Genomic DNA, 18,069 nt, shown 5'->3' with positions numbered 1-18,069 from the left:
CCACCTGGCCCTCTGCATGCCGTACTTCGATGCCAGTGCCACTAAGTACAAAGGGTTTACGAGCAAATAGTGTCCTCTCAAGGCCTCACTTGTGACATCCTCGGGTGACCAGTGCCCTCTATAGGCCTCACTAATGACATCCGCAGGTGACCAATGTCCTCTATAGGCCTTAGTTGTGACATATGCAAGTGACCAGTGTCCTCTGTAGGCTTCACTTGTGACACCCACAGTTGACCAGTGTGGTCTGTAGGCCTCACTTGTCACATCCTCAGGTGACCAGTGTCCTCTCTAGGCCTCAGTTGTAACATATGCAGGTGACCAGTGTCCTTTGTAGGCGTGACATATGCAAGTGACCAGTGTCATCTGTAGGCCTCACTTGTCACATCCTCAGGTGACCAGTGTCATCTGTAGGCCTCACTTGTGACATCCTCAGGTGACCAGTGTCATCTGTAGGCCTCAGTTGTGACATCCTCAGGTGACCAGTGTCATCTGTAGGCCTCACTTGTCACATCCTCAGGTGACCAGTGTCATCTGTAGGCCTCACTTGTCACATCCACAGTTGACCAGTGTCCTCTGTAGGCCTCACTTGTCACATCCTCAGTTGACCAGTGTCCTCTATAGGCCTCACTTGTCACATCCTCAGGTGACCAGTGTCCTCTATAGGCCTCAGTTGTGACATCCTCAGGTGACCAGTGTCATCTGTAGGCCTCACTTGTGACATCCTCAGGTGACCAGTGTCCTCTGAAGGCTTCACTTGTGACGCCCACAGTTGACCAGTGTCCTCTATAGGCCTCAGTTGTCACATCCTCAGGTGACCAGTGTCCCCTCTAGGCCTCGCCTCACTCCTGATAGTGCACCACCGGCCCTCCTTTCCGTGCCCTCCAAATGCACAGCCTGCCATGAGGAGGGACTCGTCTGGCATGGCATTGTGCGCTGAAGCGAGCATTTTAATCCTGCGGCTGCTTTCAGTCAAATGATTCATTCCATTTTGTAAATGGATTTCCTAAATCTTTTCTCTTTCTTTCTTTATTTCATCTAAGCGAGTTCATCAGGCCTGCTAAATCCGCTCTGCTCAGATCAACAATCCCTGCCACGGGCAGCGCTCCCCTAAAATAAATAATTGAGTATTTTTCCCGTGGACGTGAGCGAGTGACGATGCTCGAGAATTTCAATGCCATCCTACGATAACGGTGGGCAGTCGCTTTCTTCACTTCGTTTTGTTTTTTTTTTTTCTCGACCTTCTTTCAGGTTCAGCAGGAGATCAAAAGTAAATGAGCTGCTGAAAGGCGCCGCCGATGCGCTCCGCGTGAAGCAGATTTGCAGGCAGCTCATCTTAACGCCATTGTCTCTGCTCTCTTTGGGCAGCGAGGCCGCTGGGTAGACCACATCCAGATTGGCAGCCGCTGGGTGACCCTGCACTTTAATATCCGATGGCCGGACAGACAGATGTGGGCACCGAGCTGCAGCTATTCGAATACCCGGGTGGACTGCAGTTATGGCAGCTTTTACCTGCAGTAGCCAGCCAGTATCTGAGCTGAAGCCAGTTCCAGTGCGACGCAGGGTGATGGCGTGGCATGAGTGCGCCATCATAATGTTCTCCTTCCTCCCCCTTTACTCTTAACTCCACACAACTTGGTGGGCACACCATCACATATGGAGGGTCTTTCATTTTTAACAAATCCTAGCTGGGTAAAATCAAGGTCACCAGGTCGTGTCCTGGAGTGAGGACATGTAGTGCCAGGGGAGTATGGGGTCAATCCCATAATAAGGGGCATGGAAGGAGGAGGCAGGCTGGGTGAAGCTTTACCGATAATTTATGGAGTGCAGCCAATCTGCCCGTCAAAGGAAGGCAAAGTCACCCCAAGACAGTTGATCTGTTCATTCATTTCTGGCCCACCTGCCATCGTAACCCACTAATGCCCCAAGCGCTGAAGCAGGTGGGCACTTAATGATAGACCATCGGAGGACGAATCACAAGGAGAACGGACAAGACATAAGATTTAAGGGTTGTTAAATAAGCTCTGGCACAGGGCACCAGAGGTGGAGGCAAGAATGTGCCAGGAGCAACACCAACAAAGTCATGAATGTGCCAAGAACAGACTACCCCCCCAAAAGTGTGCAGAATAAGGGGGTCCTTTGGGCAGAAAGAGAACAGCGATACGGTCGGTCAGCTAAGTGACAAATGAAAATGCACAACAGCGGGTACAGCGGCTGAGAAGCCAATCAAGCCGGATGAAGGGGCACAAATGGCGCACTCCTGCTGACTGGGATCAATGGAAGGAGCAGGGCACAGCAGGGCACCGTTGTAGTGAACTTTCACTTTGTGAGCCGTTGTGGGTAAAGAAGTTTGAAATAGTGACGACCTTGCTGGGGTCTCAACAATGTGGCCTGATGGTGGCGCTGCGACGGTGCCATGACGGAGCCGTCCAGTGACTCTCTGAATTGATACGAGTAGACAGTAAGACAAGACAGGTGGACATCATTTACTGAGCGCCCTCCTAAAAATAAAGGTGTCAAAGTGCTTCTGCAGGGTGATGCCACAGGGGTGCCATTTTCTGGTTCCTAAAAGAAGGTTCCAGAAAGAATCTTTTTTTTGATCCGCAACAGGCTTCATAAATATCCATGGACAGATGACAGCAGATTTGTGGCGGCTTCCTGAATTTGAAAAGACTCTTACGTCCGTCACACGTATCCCACCAGACGGAGTTTGTGTTACCCTCGGAGATGAGGAGGGCAGTGTGTCACCTCTGGGTCCAGACCTGACAGGGACAGGTGATCACAGACTGTGAGAAGGAGTGGAGATATCTGGAGTGACCCCTGTGAGTGTGTGTGGGGGGCAGTAGAAGCCAATGGTCCACTTTAGGACTGGTGTAACACTAAAGCTGGTGGGCTATGCAGCCCAGATAGCCTCACATCCCTGAAGTGTGTGTTGGGGGCTAAGAGGAGGGCAGTGTATCGCCCCTGGGTCCAGACCTGAAAGGGACACGATCTGCAGGTGACCACCAACTGTGAAAGGGGGATACCTGGAGAAGCTGACTACAAAGCACCTGCTCTAAGTGTGGATGGGGGGCCACAGCATTTCGGATGTGCCTGCGAGTCTCAAATATGGACCCTGACCATGCGCTGGATCAAGGAGACGGGGGGAAAGTGCGGCATACGAGTTGCCTCCGGAGGACCCGGGCGGCATGTTTGAGCAGACAAAGGGGACATCTTAGCTATTAGCTGAACAAGCAGGCTTGACGGACTGAATGGTCCCCTCACGTTTGTTATTTTTCTTATCTTCTAAGGGACAAAGCTGCTGAAGACCTGAGTGGTGTGGTGAAGGCAGCTGCTAAAAAAAGGTTTACGGACCACCAGTCTGTCATAAGAGGGTAATCCCACTCCTCCTTCTCTTGCAGCCTCGGGCGGGGGGGCATTATAGATCTATAAAGTGGGTCGCTGAGGGTCACACGAGTATCCATGTTGGAGATTGACCCCCCGACTCCCTGCTTTGCACACCACCACTCCCTGAATCATCAGGGTCCCACGCTCCATTGATTGGGCTCTGAAGTGTGTGAGCACACAATATTAATAAAGCAGACCTTTACCTTTAACCCCCAGTTAAAGCCCCCCATGACGCGCGAATCACATGTTGTACACCTGACCGCTAAAACAGCCCCATCATAATTAAGCAGGCAGCGGCCTTCTCGTCGTGAGCTGCAGGGGGGCATTTTGGGGTGAGGCTCGTGCCCCGCTGGCCACTGCCCAGTGTCCCCTGGGAAATGCGAGCGAAACACAAAGAAAACAGTCGCAGCATCTCCAGGTCGTTGTGACAGTGGGAGTGGGAGGCTGGCTCGAGACCACCACCACTCTCCTTGACGATCCTTTTATTTCTGGGGTGGAGGGGGCTGGTCCATGAAATCTTGCGCCTCCTCTCTTCCTCCATATGACTCTCCTTCGCCTATAGTAAATGTGATTAAGCGGCGGGGGGCCTGCGAGAGCGTCTGCTGGCTGAGTGGCACGGAGCGAGGGGGCTCGTGCTAGCGATAGACGGCGAATTGCTTTGCATGTGGCACATCCCAGTCGCAGGCTCGCAGTCTCCGCTTCAACACGTTATCAAATTGTTCAGTCGGAGCCCGCCGAGGATTCTGGAGGATTGTGGAGGCTGGGCGTCGCAACAGCTGCTGACCGGAGGTAAGAAACGACGCCTTTCTGCGGCTACTGACAGCGGGGAGAGACAAAGGGGCCGTAGGCGCACCCGCATCAGCAGCAGGGCGAAAGCACACCAGGGATCGACGTGCGTGACATCCGCGCTCATCATTTGGTGTCGTTACGGGCGGCTGTGCGCGCTGCCCCGGGCCGGGGGACCTCCCGCTGTACGGCTGTCTAGTGAAGCGCCTTGCCTGCTGCCACTATGCGGAGATGGAGGATATAAAGAAAGGCAGGGTGCGCCTGAGCTGAGGTGTAGGAGAATGACGTGTGTGGGAGTGCTCGTGAGTGTGCAAATGTGCCCGGGCACGCGTGTATGTGTGTGTGTGTGCGCGCGCGCATCCAATAGGACAGCGGTTGTGCACACGTCGTGTAACACGGGAGGACGAGGAGTACGCGGTGCCTTTCAGCCATTCGTGCGACATCCACATCCCGAAGACGTGTGAAATATGAGGAGTCTAAATTAGCCAGGTAAGCGTGAATCGGGTCCTCCGAGATGGAATGGCGACCCGTCCAGGGCTGGATCCATGGCATCCTGTATCATTATCATGTAGAGTCGAGCCGTGTGCGGGTGCACGAGTCCGTGATGCTTCTACTTATTTACGTGCACCACACGAATGAGTTAACGAGAAGCACGCGAGTGTGAGGATGTGTGTGTGTGTGTGTGTGTGTGTGTGTGTGCTACACCGAAGGATCGTTTCTGAGTGTGTGAGGCGTGGATTCGGGAGTTTGTACATGGATCATGACGCGAAAACGGGATTGCACAGGAATCTGAGTGTCCGTGTGCAGTTGTGCACCACCTGAAACCATGGTCCTCTCAAGAGTCGTTCAAAACCTAAGAAGACGCCCCCCCAGCGGTTGTTTGTCCTCTGCGAATTTCACAAATGAAAGGCCCCGCTCCGAGTGCGGTGGGATGGTTTTTAGTGTGACGGCAGTGGCACTGAAGGAGTTAAAAGTGATGGCCACACGTTCACTTCTCACCTTTCCTCCTGTACTCCCATGGCTAAATGTTTTACTGTTTTTATTGGTTAGGGTATAGAACTGCTTACGCGCGGACCTGTGTGAACTCCTGGCGCATGTCTGCCGTGAAAGACGCTATATACAACGTTCAACGGAACGGTGAAATGAAGTGGCACCACATTTGTCACCCGTCTTGTGCTTTTTTAGGTGTGGTCGAAGTAGCCTCATTTTTGGATTAACTGGCGTCCCGTCCATCCCATTCCTGCCCAAGGGGTTATCTGCGATCCCGAGCCAATGAATTGAATTTAGCGCGTTTGAGAAGGTTATGCATCGTAGACCCCCTAATGCTAGTCAGCCCGTAAAGAATCCAATAAGCCCCACTTCTCATACTGGACATGCACTCCTTTAGGTTCCTTAATGGCACTTTACTTTGTTCTGAACCCGTGCCCTTTGCCAATCGAAAGCATTTCACAGGTTAAGTCAAATCGTTTTCGTCTTTTTTAACTGGAGCAGCGGACCACTCTGGGTGGACTGAGACGATGATTTGCATACGGTTATGTAATGGCAATGTCCTGGGCTATGTGGGCTTCCTCGTGGAGCAATTTCTTGACAAAGAACCATTTCATTCTGGGAAGCCTTCCTCGAACATGAAGTTGGGTCTTTGGGCTTTCAGAAGCTTCCTAAAACAGAAATGTGTGCAGTAGGCGACCTATAGGAGAATATGCCATGCAGACCAAGAAAATCTGAACTGAGTCTGTGCGAGGATAAGCAGCCTGCAGGAAAATCGGGACCCCTTTGCTCTTTCACAAATGTATTATCATCTGTTCATGGTTATTATGGACCTCCGGATTTGAATCAGTCAATCAATCAATCAATAAAGGTTCTTTCTGGAATTTTCATGCGGATGGTTCTTCTGCATGCATGGGAACCCAAAATGGTTTCCTCCTTTGGCATCGCTCTGAAGGGCCACCTTGGCACCTCCATTTTAAAAGCAGGAGTACCGCCTGCACGCTGCCACGCATGAGTCACGTCGAGGACTTCCACATTTTGCCAAGTCATTTTCTTAAACTGGCATCGTAGACGCTGCTGGACTTCACATCGATCTGCAGACTCGGGACTTTTAGTTTAATTGCTGCTCGCGTTTCTCTTTCGTTGAATGAAATCAGGGAATTCGTACACTTTGTCCAAACATGCCGAATAATTAAAAGTACAGTAGTCTGCTTGTGAGGTGCTTTCTTTGTTTGTTTGTTTGTTTGCTTGTTTGTTTGTTTTCCTAAAGTTGTGCCCAAACCCCCATCTCTCTCTCTTTATATCTTAAACGAGCGCCACTTGCCTTCTTCCATTCGGCGCACATTGACAACCAACGCGGGCTAATCGATGATTCTATTTAACAAAGGAAGTTCGGAGCCCAAATCATGACAATCCACTCAAAGTCCTCCTGGAAGTGAAAGTCCTATCAGCTTTTCAAAGAAATGAGACTTCAAGACGAGGAGTTGTCACTTTATTAGAAGCTGCCTCTCAGAAAGACGCGGCTCACTGGCCTCCTTGTCCCCGCTAGCGCTTGTCCCGCATTGTCATTCCACAAGCGAACCCTCCACGAATTCAAAATTCACCTGTCGGCCACATCTTCCTGTCTGTCTGCTCCTGCCGCAAGCCCACCTTATCATCCTTGCGTCTCAGAGGGGCTTAAGTGCGTTTGCTTGTCTGCTTCTCCTTTCACGCACATACTCGCTGCTATTATTATTATTATTATTATTCAGTCATTATCCTCTATATCCTAAAACAGGGTAACGGGGGTCTGCTGGAGCCAATACCAGCCAACACAGGCCGCAAGGCAGGAACAAATCCAGCGCCAAATCCAGTGCCAGCCCACCGCAGGGTGCACACACACATACACACACACCAAGGACACACTAGGGACAATTTGGGATCGCCAATCCACCTAACCTGCATGTCTTTGGACTGTGGGAGGAAACCGGAGCACCCGGGGGAAACCCACACAGACACGGGGAGAACATGAAAACTCCACGCAGGGAGGTCCCGGAAAGCGAACCCAGGCCTCCTTACTACGAGGCAGCAGCGCTGCCACTGCGCCACCGTGCTACCCATTATTATTATTATTATTTATTATTATTATTATTATTATTTATTGTTTAATAATTAATATCTTTATTTTAAATTTATTACAGTTATAGACTCCGTTCTTTTATAAAGAATTATTTCTCCCATCTGGCCTTGGAGCGCCTTGGGATCCCACGGTCGGTCCCACTGTGACTGGGGAGAGGGGACGTGTGGACCTCAATGCTCAGACTGTTGTCCCCAACGACCACGTCTCGGATAAGCGGTGGAAAATGAACGAATGAAAGAGTTTTAGAACCTTTCTGATCGTTTTTATTTTTTATGTGTTTAAACGATTTTGCACTGCACGTTGATGTCTTCTTACTTTGTGTCTTTTGGATCTCCGAATGCACCAACAGTCGTGTAAATTAAAACAGCTGAGCTGAACCCAATGCAGATTAATGTTGTGTACATTATATTATTCCGATGTCCTATAAATACACATAATCATTGATATTTAGCTGAATAAAGCACTTGTATTTTGATTTCGTGTGACAGCAGCGGGGCTCCCGTGTTTTATTTTGTCATGCTCCGTGGGCTCGCGTGTGTATAGTTTCATTGTCGGAGGCGCTGTAAACCTTAGATTCATTGATTTCCTCCATCCAAGGTTATCCTCTCACTGCAATTTTTACTTATAATACCTTTTACAGAATTCATCGTTGGACTGCATAAAGCTCATTGAATATAATAATAATAATAATACACGGACAAATTCAAATGACAGTCCGTCACAGCACATTGCGAAGGCCGCTTGTCAGAGTCGGTGCTGAGCTTGCTGGCCGTTGTCTTGGCAACACGAACCCCACCGTCGCGCTCTCGCGTTACCCCTCCCACTCCACATGTTCTGCCTCGCCTCCCTCAGGCGCCCCCGACAAGCGGGAGCGCGCAGGCCAGGCTTCTGTCCAATAGGCGCTCACCAGTTAACTGCTGCGTGACTGACTTGGCCGCATAGTGTCGTCGACCTTGAACCGGCCAGGACACCCAGTTTGGGTTTAGGCTTTTGGGTTGGCGTGGGGTGGGGGTCTGCTCGGTGCTTGAATTTGCCGAGGCTCCGTAAGAATCTCATGGAGTTTAGCTGCCTTGCCGTTCCATTACGCCTAATATTATAGCGCGCCGGAGTCACTTGCGCTTCTGTGCGGCTCCCACGATGCTTACCTTATAATGAACGTATAAATACTTCATTGCAGGCGGGGAAGTCGCCATATCGCCCGCGTCCCCTTTATTTTGAAATGTCAGTCGCAACAAACGACAGGAAGAAGCTCCGAACCGAGCAAACTGCGAGAGCTCCGGGACCCCGCGGACACGGCGTTATTTGAGGAATGAAGCCTTTCGGGAATTTCGCTCCCTTTCATTCACCTTCAAAGGGAGACCCCCAACTGGACTTCATTCGAGAAACAAGAAGCTTCGCCCTGCCGGAGGGTTGAAATGCTCGCCAGTTCCGACATTTATTTAAGTAATTGTTTGTTAATCCGCTGTAATTATATGCGCGCTCTTCTGATTGTTTATTCCACACTCGCTTTAATTACAGGATAATGGAGCTCTTCAGAATAATTACCGAAGAAGCAAAAAAGCTGTTATTATAATAATCACGTATATCCATCTCAATTCCGAACCCCCCTTATTCATTTTCAGGGTCACAGAGCCCATTCCAGCGCAAAGCAGAAGCCAAGCTTGGACAGGAGGCTCGTCCATCACTGCAGGTTTTCAGACTTTATGAATAAACAACACGAACACGGGGACGAGACGGAAACCCACCCTGGGTGGCAGACTAGTCCGTCACTGACCACCTATATCCAAGCAGTTAACATAATCGTGCGTCTATGGACATCATGAGTAAACCAGATGAGCTCGGGGACAAGGCGGAAACTGCACATAGAAGGCTGTCTGTCATCTTCTTCTGCTTCCTCTGCCCCTTCCAGGGTGCGCACGGCTCATCCGTCTCTCCATATCACCTCATCCAATGTTGTCCTCCTCATCCCTGCCTTGCTTTTGTCATCCTTTCTTCCCAAGTTCATCATGTTGTCCCAATAACTGGACCACTCTGAAGGTCAGCAGCCATAATGAGTCCACCACATGCCGCTTTGCAGTCCACCATTATTAGGATTTCAGCTCCGATGCCCCTTCAACTTGGTGGACTCAACCTGAATGCTCAGGTCTGTTTAATCATATTAATTATCTGATGACCAGGACATTTTCTTTCTGGTCACTTGACCGGCTCTGGTCATTGGGATGCTATGCTGTTGAACATTCAGCCACTTGATAGCCACACCTGCCAGTTATGTGCCAGCATTTGGGTCCACTCAGAAATGTCATCCATCCACTTTTTTCTTCGTCAGCTTCTCCTCCTTTTTCCCCAGACTGTTCCTTACAAGACTGGCCCTCAGATCTTGTGACCATCGTACTTTAGCTTGCTCCTCTATACTATCATGAGGGGGTCTTCATAGTTACCTGCTTGTTCCTCGTTGATGTAATGGATCTCAACATTGGGGACACAGATGAAGTACAAAATCCCCAGAACGGTTCTCTAGCATCTCCTGTCCAACGCTTGGATTTTCTGCTGCAGTTCTCTACTATCAAGGTCCAGGATCCACATGCATATAGAAAGACTGGAAGGACGAGGACAGGCCACTGTCTCATGCTGGCATTGAGACTCGTCCATCTGTCACTCCAGATTGGCTTCAGTTTGGCGGGGGCTGCTGTTGTCTACACATTTCTTGGTGTGACTTCAGTTTTTGAGGGCTAAAGAAATCAGGTACTTGGTTTGGCTTAATGGTCTCCAATGCATTCCATGAGCTGTGGCCTTCATTGTGATTGGTTTTCCACTTTTAGTACATTTTAAAGGCGCTATATATTTCAACATTAGACTTACCTTGTAAGGTCTGCAACACCAGGAGTCATGTGGGGGGGGGGCTTTGGCATTTCGTTAGGCTGCAGCCTGATGACTCGACAGAATTCAATGCTTGTTTTTCAAAAGGTCAAAATGCCACACTGGCAGACCTCAAAACAAATGTGAGTCACGCAGTAAATCGGGGCCAAGTGCCACCCACAGCCAGTGTAACGATGCCACCAGCAGTTCTCAGCCTTTTTTTTTTGAATTGGCACTTCCACTTAAAGGGCCGGTTGAGCCACTGCCTACTTAGGGGGATTTGGGCATGAGGTGACAATCTGCCCTGTAGGGGGCACCACTGTGCTACAGAGACACCTTATTTGCACCAAAACAGTTTTACAACTCCATTTAGCAGACATGAATTTCATTAGACTGTGTTGAAAGGCCCCAGGAACACTGGGAGAACATGCCAAGTCCACTGAGACCACACCACAATCTGGAATCGAATCAGTCATTGGGAGGGCAGCAGTGCATCTCATGCATCCTTCCATTTTATAAACCTGATTTTCCAGTTGTAATGTAGAGGACGGACATAAAACTGCCCTGTAGGAGGCACAGCTCTGCCACAAGAGACACCGTGCCAGTTTAGATTCCCCAATTGACATAAATGTATGCCTTTGGAAATCGCAGTCTTTGGAGGGAACCTCACAGGAACACACGGAAAACATAAAGACCCCAAACAATGGGACTAAACCCAAGTATGAGAGCTACGAGGTGGCAATGCCACCTGGTGTACCACCATGCCAACCTGCCCATTTATCCAAAATATAAATGACTAACTGACTGACTAACTAATTACTAAACTTCTTGCACCATTATATGTCAGGATGCCCGACAGCCCTGTGCCACACAGCCAGGGCATTGATGGCAACTGGCGCCCACAGCGATGACCTTGGTGGCACTGCACTTTGTCTCTTATATGGTAAATTGGGTGAGTGCCCAACAGCACCAGGACCTGGAGTGGGTTTCTTGGGGGGATTAATGGGCACCCAAAGCTCAAACACGAACCACTGGACTTTGTTATGATGGACACGTTTCACAAGCTGCACTTCAATGGCTGCCGCTGCACTTCTGCATTCACCAACAAGCTGACAAAAGAAATACAAATGACAATTAATAGTGATTACAAAAAGCCCCCTCAAAAAAAGTGCTGACCCTGGGGGGGGGGTCACACTTTCTGTACAACCTCTGTTGACACCAAATAAGATAATGAAAGCAGGCAGGCGTCAGCTCAGGGTGGGCACACGCCATGCGATTTTCTCACGTGTTGTGACATCAGCACTTCATGTGCCCCCTCTTAATCCCTCCATGGCTGGTCGGAAGCCAACACAAGTCCTGAGATTCAACGCGTGTCACCTTTGAAAATCTTTTGTGACCGCGTGGCAAGGACATTGGCCGAGACCTCACTGTACCCACGGAACATGGAATTAGGCACCATGAAGACTGCTGGGATGTGTCGCGGTCTCTCTGTTTTTACAGGGGGGGGACTACGTGTTGGCCGGCTTGATTAGCGCCTGTCATGAGTAGAGGACCCCATAGGACTGGGACTGATTTATAAGAATGTGCAGAGGACAGATGCTGGGTATATTGGGAGAAGGGCGCTAAGGATAGAACTGCCAGGTAAGAGGAGAAGAGGAAGGCCTAAGAGAAGGTTTGAGGATGTGCTGAGAGAGGACATGCAGGTGACGGGTGTGACAGAGCAAGATGACGAGGACAGAAAGATATGGAAGAAGATGATTTGCTGTGGCAACCCCTAACGGGAGCAGCTGAAAGAAGAAGAAATATACTGTACTTTGTTATTAACTCTGCTGTTGCTTTTGCCCTCCTCATGAGATGTTCACCTTATTTCTCCTAAGCTAAAGTAGACGCTGCGTGCGTTTCTGCACACTGAAGCTCCTGATCAGAGCGGCTGTTTATTTCACACCATCAATGGACGACTCTATCCAGTGACCCGAGGTGAAGACTGGACTCCTTCTGTGTCTCTTCTTGGGTCCCGCTGGTTTGACTTTGTGTTGCTCACGGAGTCCTGAATGAGGCTCATGACCTGCATTGTGAGGGAGCGTCAGTTACGGCACTATGGCCAAGTGGCGCCATTACCCGAGGGCGATCCGGCTCAATGTTGAGGACCTGAGCGGGAGGACCAAGCCAAGGGGTCGCCCACATAGCACCTGGCTGTGACAGACAGAGGGTCACTTCCAGAGGGTGGGACTGCACCGCGTGTCTTCCTGGGGGGGTTGCCGAGCTGTTTGGTCGTGTGGTGGGTACCAGTGTCTGCCCCCCAACCTGACCTGATCTCACCCGACCTGTGAACACGTTATATTGTTTGGTGTATGGACGTTCTCGTTAACGATATGCCGCTCAGACGGTCCCACATGTTATGTCATCAGCGCAATCCCTCAGAAATCGATGTGACAATTCATGCATGTCACGTGTGGCTTGGATGAGAAATTCAACCAAATGATGTTCATATCTCTCTCTGTCTCGAATTTCTGAACCTTTTGCTTTACCCTCTGACTTTGATAGGCTTTGGCGTAAAACATTTCGTCTTCCCGATGTTGACTTGTTTCAGCTCCTGGTCCTCTTCCAGCCTTCAGACAGAACGATGTTTTGCTTAGTTTTCAGGTTTGTTTCCAATGTATGGATTTATCTTATTTGTGTTCTGCCCTGTCCACTTTATATTTCACCCAAGGGGCCAGGGCCACCTGCTGATGCACTCCTGTCGTGTTTCTTGTCCTTTCTGCTCATTTTTGTACCAGTTATGGATGTTGATGTTAATTTTATTTTAATTTTGTTGCCAGTGCCTGGGTTATGTTCCTTGTGTCTTGTGGGTGGTTCTTCTAGAGGTGGGACCACCTGCCATGCACTGTCCTATAAATATGGAGGAATGGGTGGGTGAGTCACTCTCTCTGGATGTGCCTTCTGCCTTTTTGAACCCGTGCTCTGATTTGGATTCTGGATTGTTTGTCTTGGTCCTCCTTGTCTTCTCAGGCAATTCCCTTTTGTGCTCCACGGAGCTTCTCATTCTGCAGAGCAATTTTGTCATAAACAGATCTTTTATTTTTATAAAGCGCCCGCATTTGCCCTGTTATCGAGCCGAGGTATCTCCCTCTAGTGGTCATTTTTGGAACTGTTTGGGAATTACGTGCTTTAGAACTCCTAGTTCATGACAATACCGGTGAGGGGTCCGGGACAGAACTGTACTAAAGAGCCCCTTCTTGGCCTCGGCATTACCACATATTACTGACAGAAGATTACCTGCGTGTAGCTTGTCAGAATCTTTTTTACATTTCAAGAAGCTAAAGCTCATCCACTTGTGTTGTCCTCTCTCTCAGCGCACTGACAGATACACTTTTTGAATGCGACCGGAAGATGGATGTAGGAAAGCCAAAAAGGGGTAGGAGAGCAGAAGGAAACCAAAGCCGAAATGAGAGGCACGATCCGAGGTCGAGAGAACAACCAGAAGGTCAACACCAAAGGTAGCGAGTGAGACGATTCCAACGAAGCTTTTCTGGAATTTTGGAAGGTGCAGATCGGATAAGGAACTGACTTCCCAACCATCCTTTTATGTCTTCATGTCGATTTAAGCACAGGTCATGGCCTTGGAGGCCACACCCCTTAAAAAACCACAGGGGCCCGGAACCTCATGATAGGATTACAAAATGGCGGCAATGGAGGACCTAAAATGGCGTCCAAAACAAAACACAACCTCTGAAACGTTACGAAATGCAAGGAAGTGATGCCAAGTGCAGAATATTTGACCTCAGTGACCCTCAACACAACAACAATAGTGTACTAAATAACCGCCATCAAACCCGCTCGTGATACCAGTTTTACAAACCACATGGAACAAGATGTCTGGGGCAGCCACCCCTATAGTTGAATAAGGCTGCAATAATGGAGTTTGGCAAACCAGAAGTGTATGAGGTGACTGGCTTTTAAAACAGGTAACCAGAAGTGACGTCATCTGGAGCCGGAAGTGACGTCATCGGGCTGGGACTGGAAGTGGTGTCACCAGAATCATGCAGAATTTCCCATAGACCTACATAGATAGACGCCGCATTCACTGTGCTGCCCAGTCGACACGATACGTCAGCGCGACCGCCATATTGTGAGTGCTAACAGTGCCATTTAAACTAATACAGGTAGACATGGAAACCGGGTTTTCTGATGAAAAAACAATAACGTTTTAAACAGTTTCGTTTACATACGACAGATTTTGGCGTATCGTTTAAATGCAATTATTTATCAACAACAACAACAACATTTATTTCTATAGCACATTTTCATACAAACAGTAGCTCAAAGTGCTTTACATATTAAAGAATAGAAAAATGAAAGACATAATTATAAAAAATAAATCAACATTAATTAACATCGAATAAGAGTAAGGTTCAATGGCCAGGGGGACAGAAAAAACAAAAAAAAACTCCAGACGGCTGGAGAAAAAATAAAATCTGTAGGGATTCCAGACAATGAGACCACCTGACCAGTCCCCTCTGGGCATTCTACCTAACATAAATGAAACAGTCCTCTTTGGATTTAGGGTTCTCACGAAAGGGCTTGATGATGATGATGGTCACGTAGACTTCTTCCTTTTAATCCGTCCATCATTGTTGGAGCATCATGAAGCTTTGAGTAGGTGGAGGTGGCGCAGGCCACCATATTAAAAAGTAGAAGAAAATGGTCTGATAGACGAATATCAATGATCTGCTTTATATCAACTTTCAGTCCTTTAGTAATCACTAAGTCTAACGTATGACCTGCTTTATGTGTAGGCTGATTTATGAGTTGTCTCAAATCAAAAGAATCCTGGAGGTTCATAAATTCTTTTCCTTTTAGATCACACTGATTATCTATATGAAAATTAAAGTCGCCAACTATTAGGAGTGTGTCATAATTAGTAATTAAAATTGACATTAAGTCAGAGAATTCCTCAAAAAACGACGCGTTATATTTAGGAGGTCTATACACGGATAATACTAGAACTTGAGAATCTCCATGGATAACAACGGCGAGATACTCAAAGGACTTGAACTTACCAAAACTGACATCTTTACATTTTAATCGGCTCGAGTAAATGTTAGCCAATCCGCCCCCCCTTTTTCCCTGGCGGTTTGCATGAGTAAAACTGTAATCCGGAGGCGCAGATTCGATTAAAACTGACGCGCCATCTGAATTCAGCCATGTTTCATTTAGTGCAATAAGATCTATTTTTTTTATCACTAATAAGATCGTTGATAAAAAACGTTTTGTTAGTTAAAGCTCTGACATTTAATAGTGCCATATTTAATGTTTCGGAGGTGCAGAGACGAGTACTATGTGCGTTATTGTTATTTATATCCATTTATACACTGATAATAGCAACTATTAAATAGTAATAACTATTATTATTATTCATATAAGTAACATTTCTCTGACTGCCTTCTTCTATCTCTGAAACATTTCTAGACTTCGACCTGTTCTTACGTAACACAGTACTGAAGTATCGGTCAATGCCCGAGTCACCTCACGTACAGATTACTGTAATGCTATTCCAGCTGGCATCCCACAAAAACGTATCCATGGCTTACAACTTCTTCAAAATTCTGCTGCCAGGATGATAACCTGCTGTTGTAAATCCACTGAACACGTCACACCGATTCTCTCTCACGTCACTGGCTCGCTGTTCACTACTGAATACGACACACAATCCCGCTCTGAACATTTAAAGCTCTCCACACCTCACTGATCTCCTCCAGACTGGCACTCCTCTCGCCCACTCAGATCCTCATCTGCAGCTCGACTTTCTGTGCCACACGTCAGACTCGGTGCTACGAGATCTCGAGCGTCTCTCCTGGTGCTCCTGAACTCCTGAATTCTCTTCCCTCTCGTATCCGTCAGCTCGACTCAATCACACATTTTAAAACTGCCCTCAAAACTTCTCTTTTCAAGCTGGCATGCCAATTGTGAATTTTGCACTGTTACTGCCAGTTATTGTTGTTTGTTTGCTAAATATTGCTTTTTGATTTATCATTCTCTTGTTTTAATTTTATTGTAAGGTGACCTTGAGTGCTAAGAAAGGTGCCTATTAAATAAAATGTATTATTATTAAATATTGTGACAAAAACTTGACCAATGTCTGAAAGTCAAAATAGTAAGACAGCAACTGGCCGTCCGGTCTTTCTTTTAGCAGTGAAATCAATCAATCAATCAATCAACATTTATTTATATAGCACATATTCATACAAACAAAATGTAGCTCAAAGTGCTTTACAAAATGAATAGAAAAATAGAAGACACAATAAAACTAAACATAAGTCAACATTAATTAACATAGAATAAGAGTAAGGTCCGATGGCCAGGGTGGACAGAAAAAACAAAAAAAAACTCCAAAGGCTGGAGAAAAAATAAAATCTGTAGGGTTCCAGACCAGAGACCTGACCAGTCCCTCTGGGCAATCTACCTAACATAAATCAAACAGTCCTCTTTGTATTTAGGGTTTTCATGGAAGGACCTGATGATGATGATGGTCACGTAGACTTCTGGCTTTCAGTCCATCAATGTTGGTGCATCATGATGCTTTGAGTAGGTGGTGGTGGCACAGGCCCACCACAAAGAAACCGGAAAAAGAAACAGAAGAGAGTAGGGGTCAGTACGGATTTTAGAGCCACCATGAATAGTTATTATGAAGAATTGAACATACAGAGTATCAGGATTAAGTTAAAGTGAAGTTATGAGAAGGCCATGTTACAGTAATGTGTTTTCAGCAGTGTTTTAAAGTGCTCTACTGTATCAGCCTGGTGAATTCCTATTGGCAGGCTATTCCAGATTTTAGGTGCATAACAGCAGAAGGCCGCCTCACCACTTCTTTTAAGTTTAGCTTTGGAATTCTAAGGAGACACTCATTTGAGGATCTGAGGTTACGATTTGGAATATAAGTGTCAGACATTCCGATATATAAGATGGAGCAGATTATTTAAGGCTTTATAAACCATAAGCAGAATTTTAAAGTCAATCCTGAATGACACAGGTAACCAGTGTAGTGACATCAAAACTGGAGAAATGTGTTGGATTTTCTTTTCCCAGTTAGGATTCTAGCAGCTGCATTCTGCACTCGTTGCAAATGATTTATGTCTTTTTGGGTAGTCCTGAGAGGAGTGCGTTACAGTAATCTAGTCGACTGAAAACAAAGCGTGAATTAATTTCTCAGCATCTTTCAATGATATAAGAGGTCTAACTTTACTATGTTTCTTAAGTGAAAAAATGCTGTCCTAGTGATCTGATGAATATGTGATTTAAAATTTCAGATTACAGTCAACGTTTACCCCTAAGTTGTTTACTTCCGTCTTAACTTTTAATCCTAGTGCATCAAGTTTATTTCTGATAACCTCATTGAATCCATTATTGCCAATTACTAAAATTTCAGTTTTCTCTTTATTTAGTTTGAGAAAATTACTATTCATCCATTCAGAATACCAGTAAGACATTGTGTTAGTGAATCGAAGAGTCGGGTCATCAGGTGCTATTGATAAGTACAGCTGTGTGTCATCAGCATAGCTGTGGTAGCTCACGTTGTAACCTGAGATAATCTGACCTAACGGAAGCATGTAGATTGAGAATAGCAGCGGACCCAGGATAGAGCCTTGTGGAACACCATATGGATATCATGTGTCTTTGAGATTTGATTACCACAACTCACAAAGAATTTTCTCCCTGCCAGGTAGGATTCAAACCAATTTAAGACACTGCCAGAGAGGCCCACCCATTGACTAAGGCGATTTCTAAGAATATTGTGATCAATGGTGTCAAATGCAGCACTCAGATCTAAGAGGATGAGAACAGATAAATGGCCTCTGTCTGCATTTACCAAGTCATTTACTACTTTAACGAGTGCAGTTTCTGTGCTGTGATTTGTTCTAAAACCTGACTGAAATTTA

General features: G+C 47.1%; 1 protein-coding gene across 2 annotated transcripts in view; it reads left to right on the top strand.

Moving 5' to 3' along the window:
• The first annotated feature begins 4,015 nt into the window (after positions 1–4,015).
• Positions 4,016–18,069, top strand: part of mpp3a (membrane protein, palmitoylated 3a (MAGUK p55 subfamily member 3)) — a 51,544-nt gene continuing 37,490 nt past the window's right edge. The window contains exon 1 of one of the 2 annotated variants that reach the window (XM_039740685.1): positions 4,016–4,173. The gene's annotated coding sequence lies outside the window, so the exon portion shown is untranslated. Of the gene's footprint in view, positions 4,174–4,560; positions 4,660–18,069 lie in introns of those variants that run through there. The other variant, XM_039740686.1, reaches the window with a different exon arrangement.

This window comes from Polypterus senegalus, chromosome 17, assembly GCF_016835505.1.
Source record: "Polypterus senegalus isolate Bchr_013 chromosome 17, ASM1683550v1, whole genome shotgun sequence".
Lineage (NCBI taxonomy): Eukaryota > Metazoa > Chordata > Cladistia > Polypteriformes > Polypteridae > Polypterus > Polypterus senegalus.
Note: the sequence above shows the minus strand (reverse complement) of the source record. Positions and strands in the feature narration are given on the sequence as shown.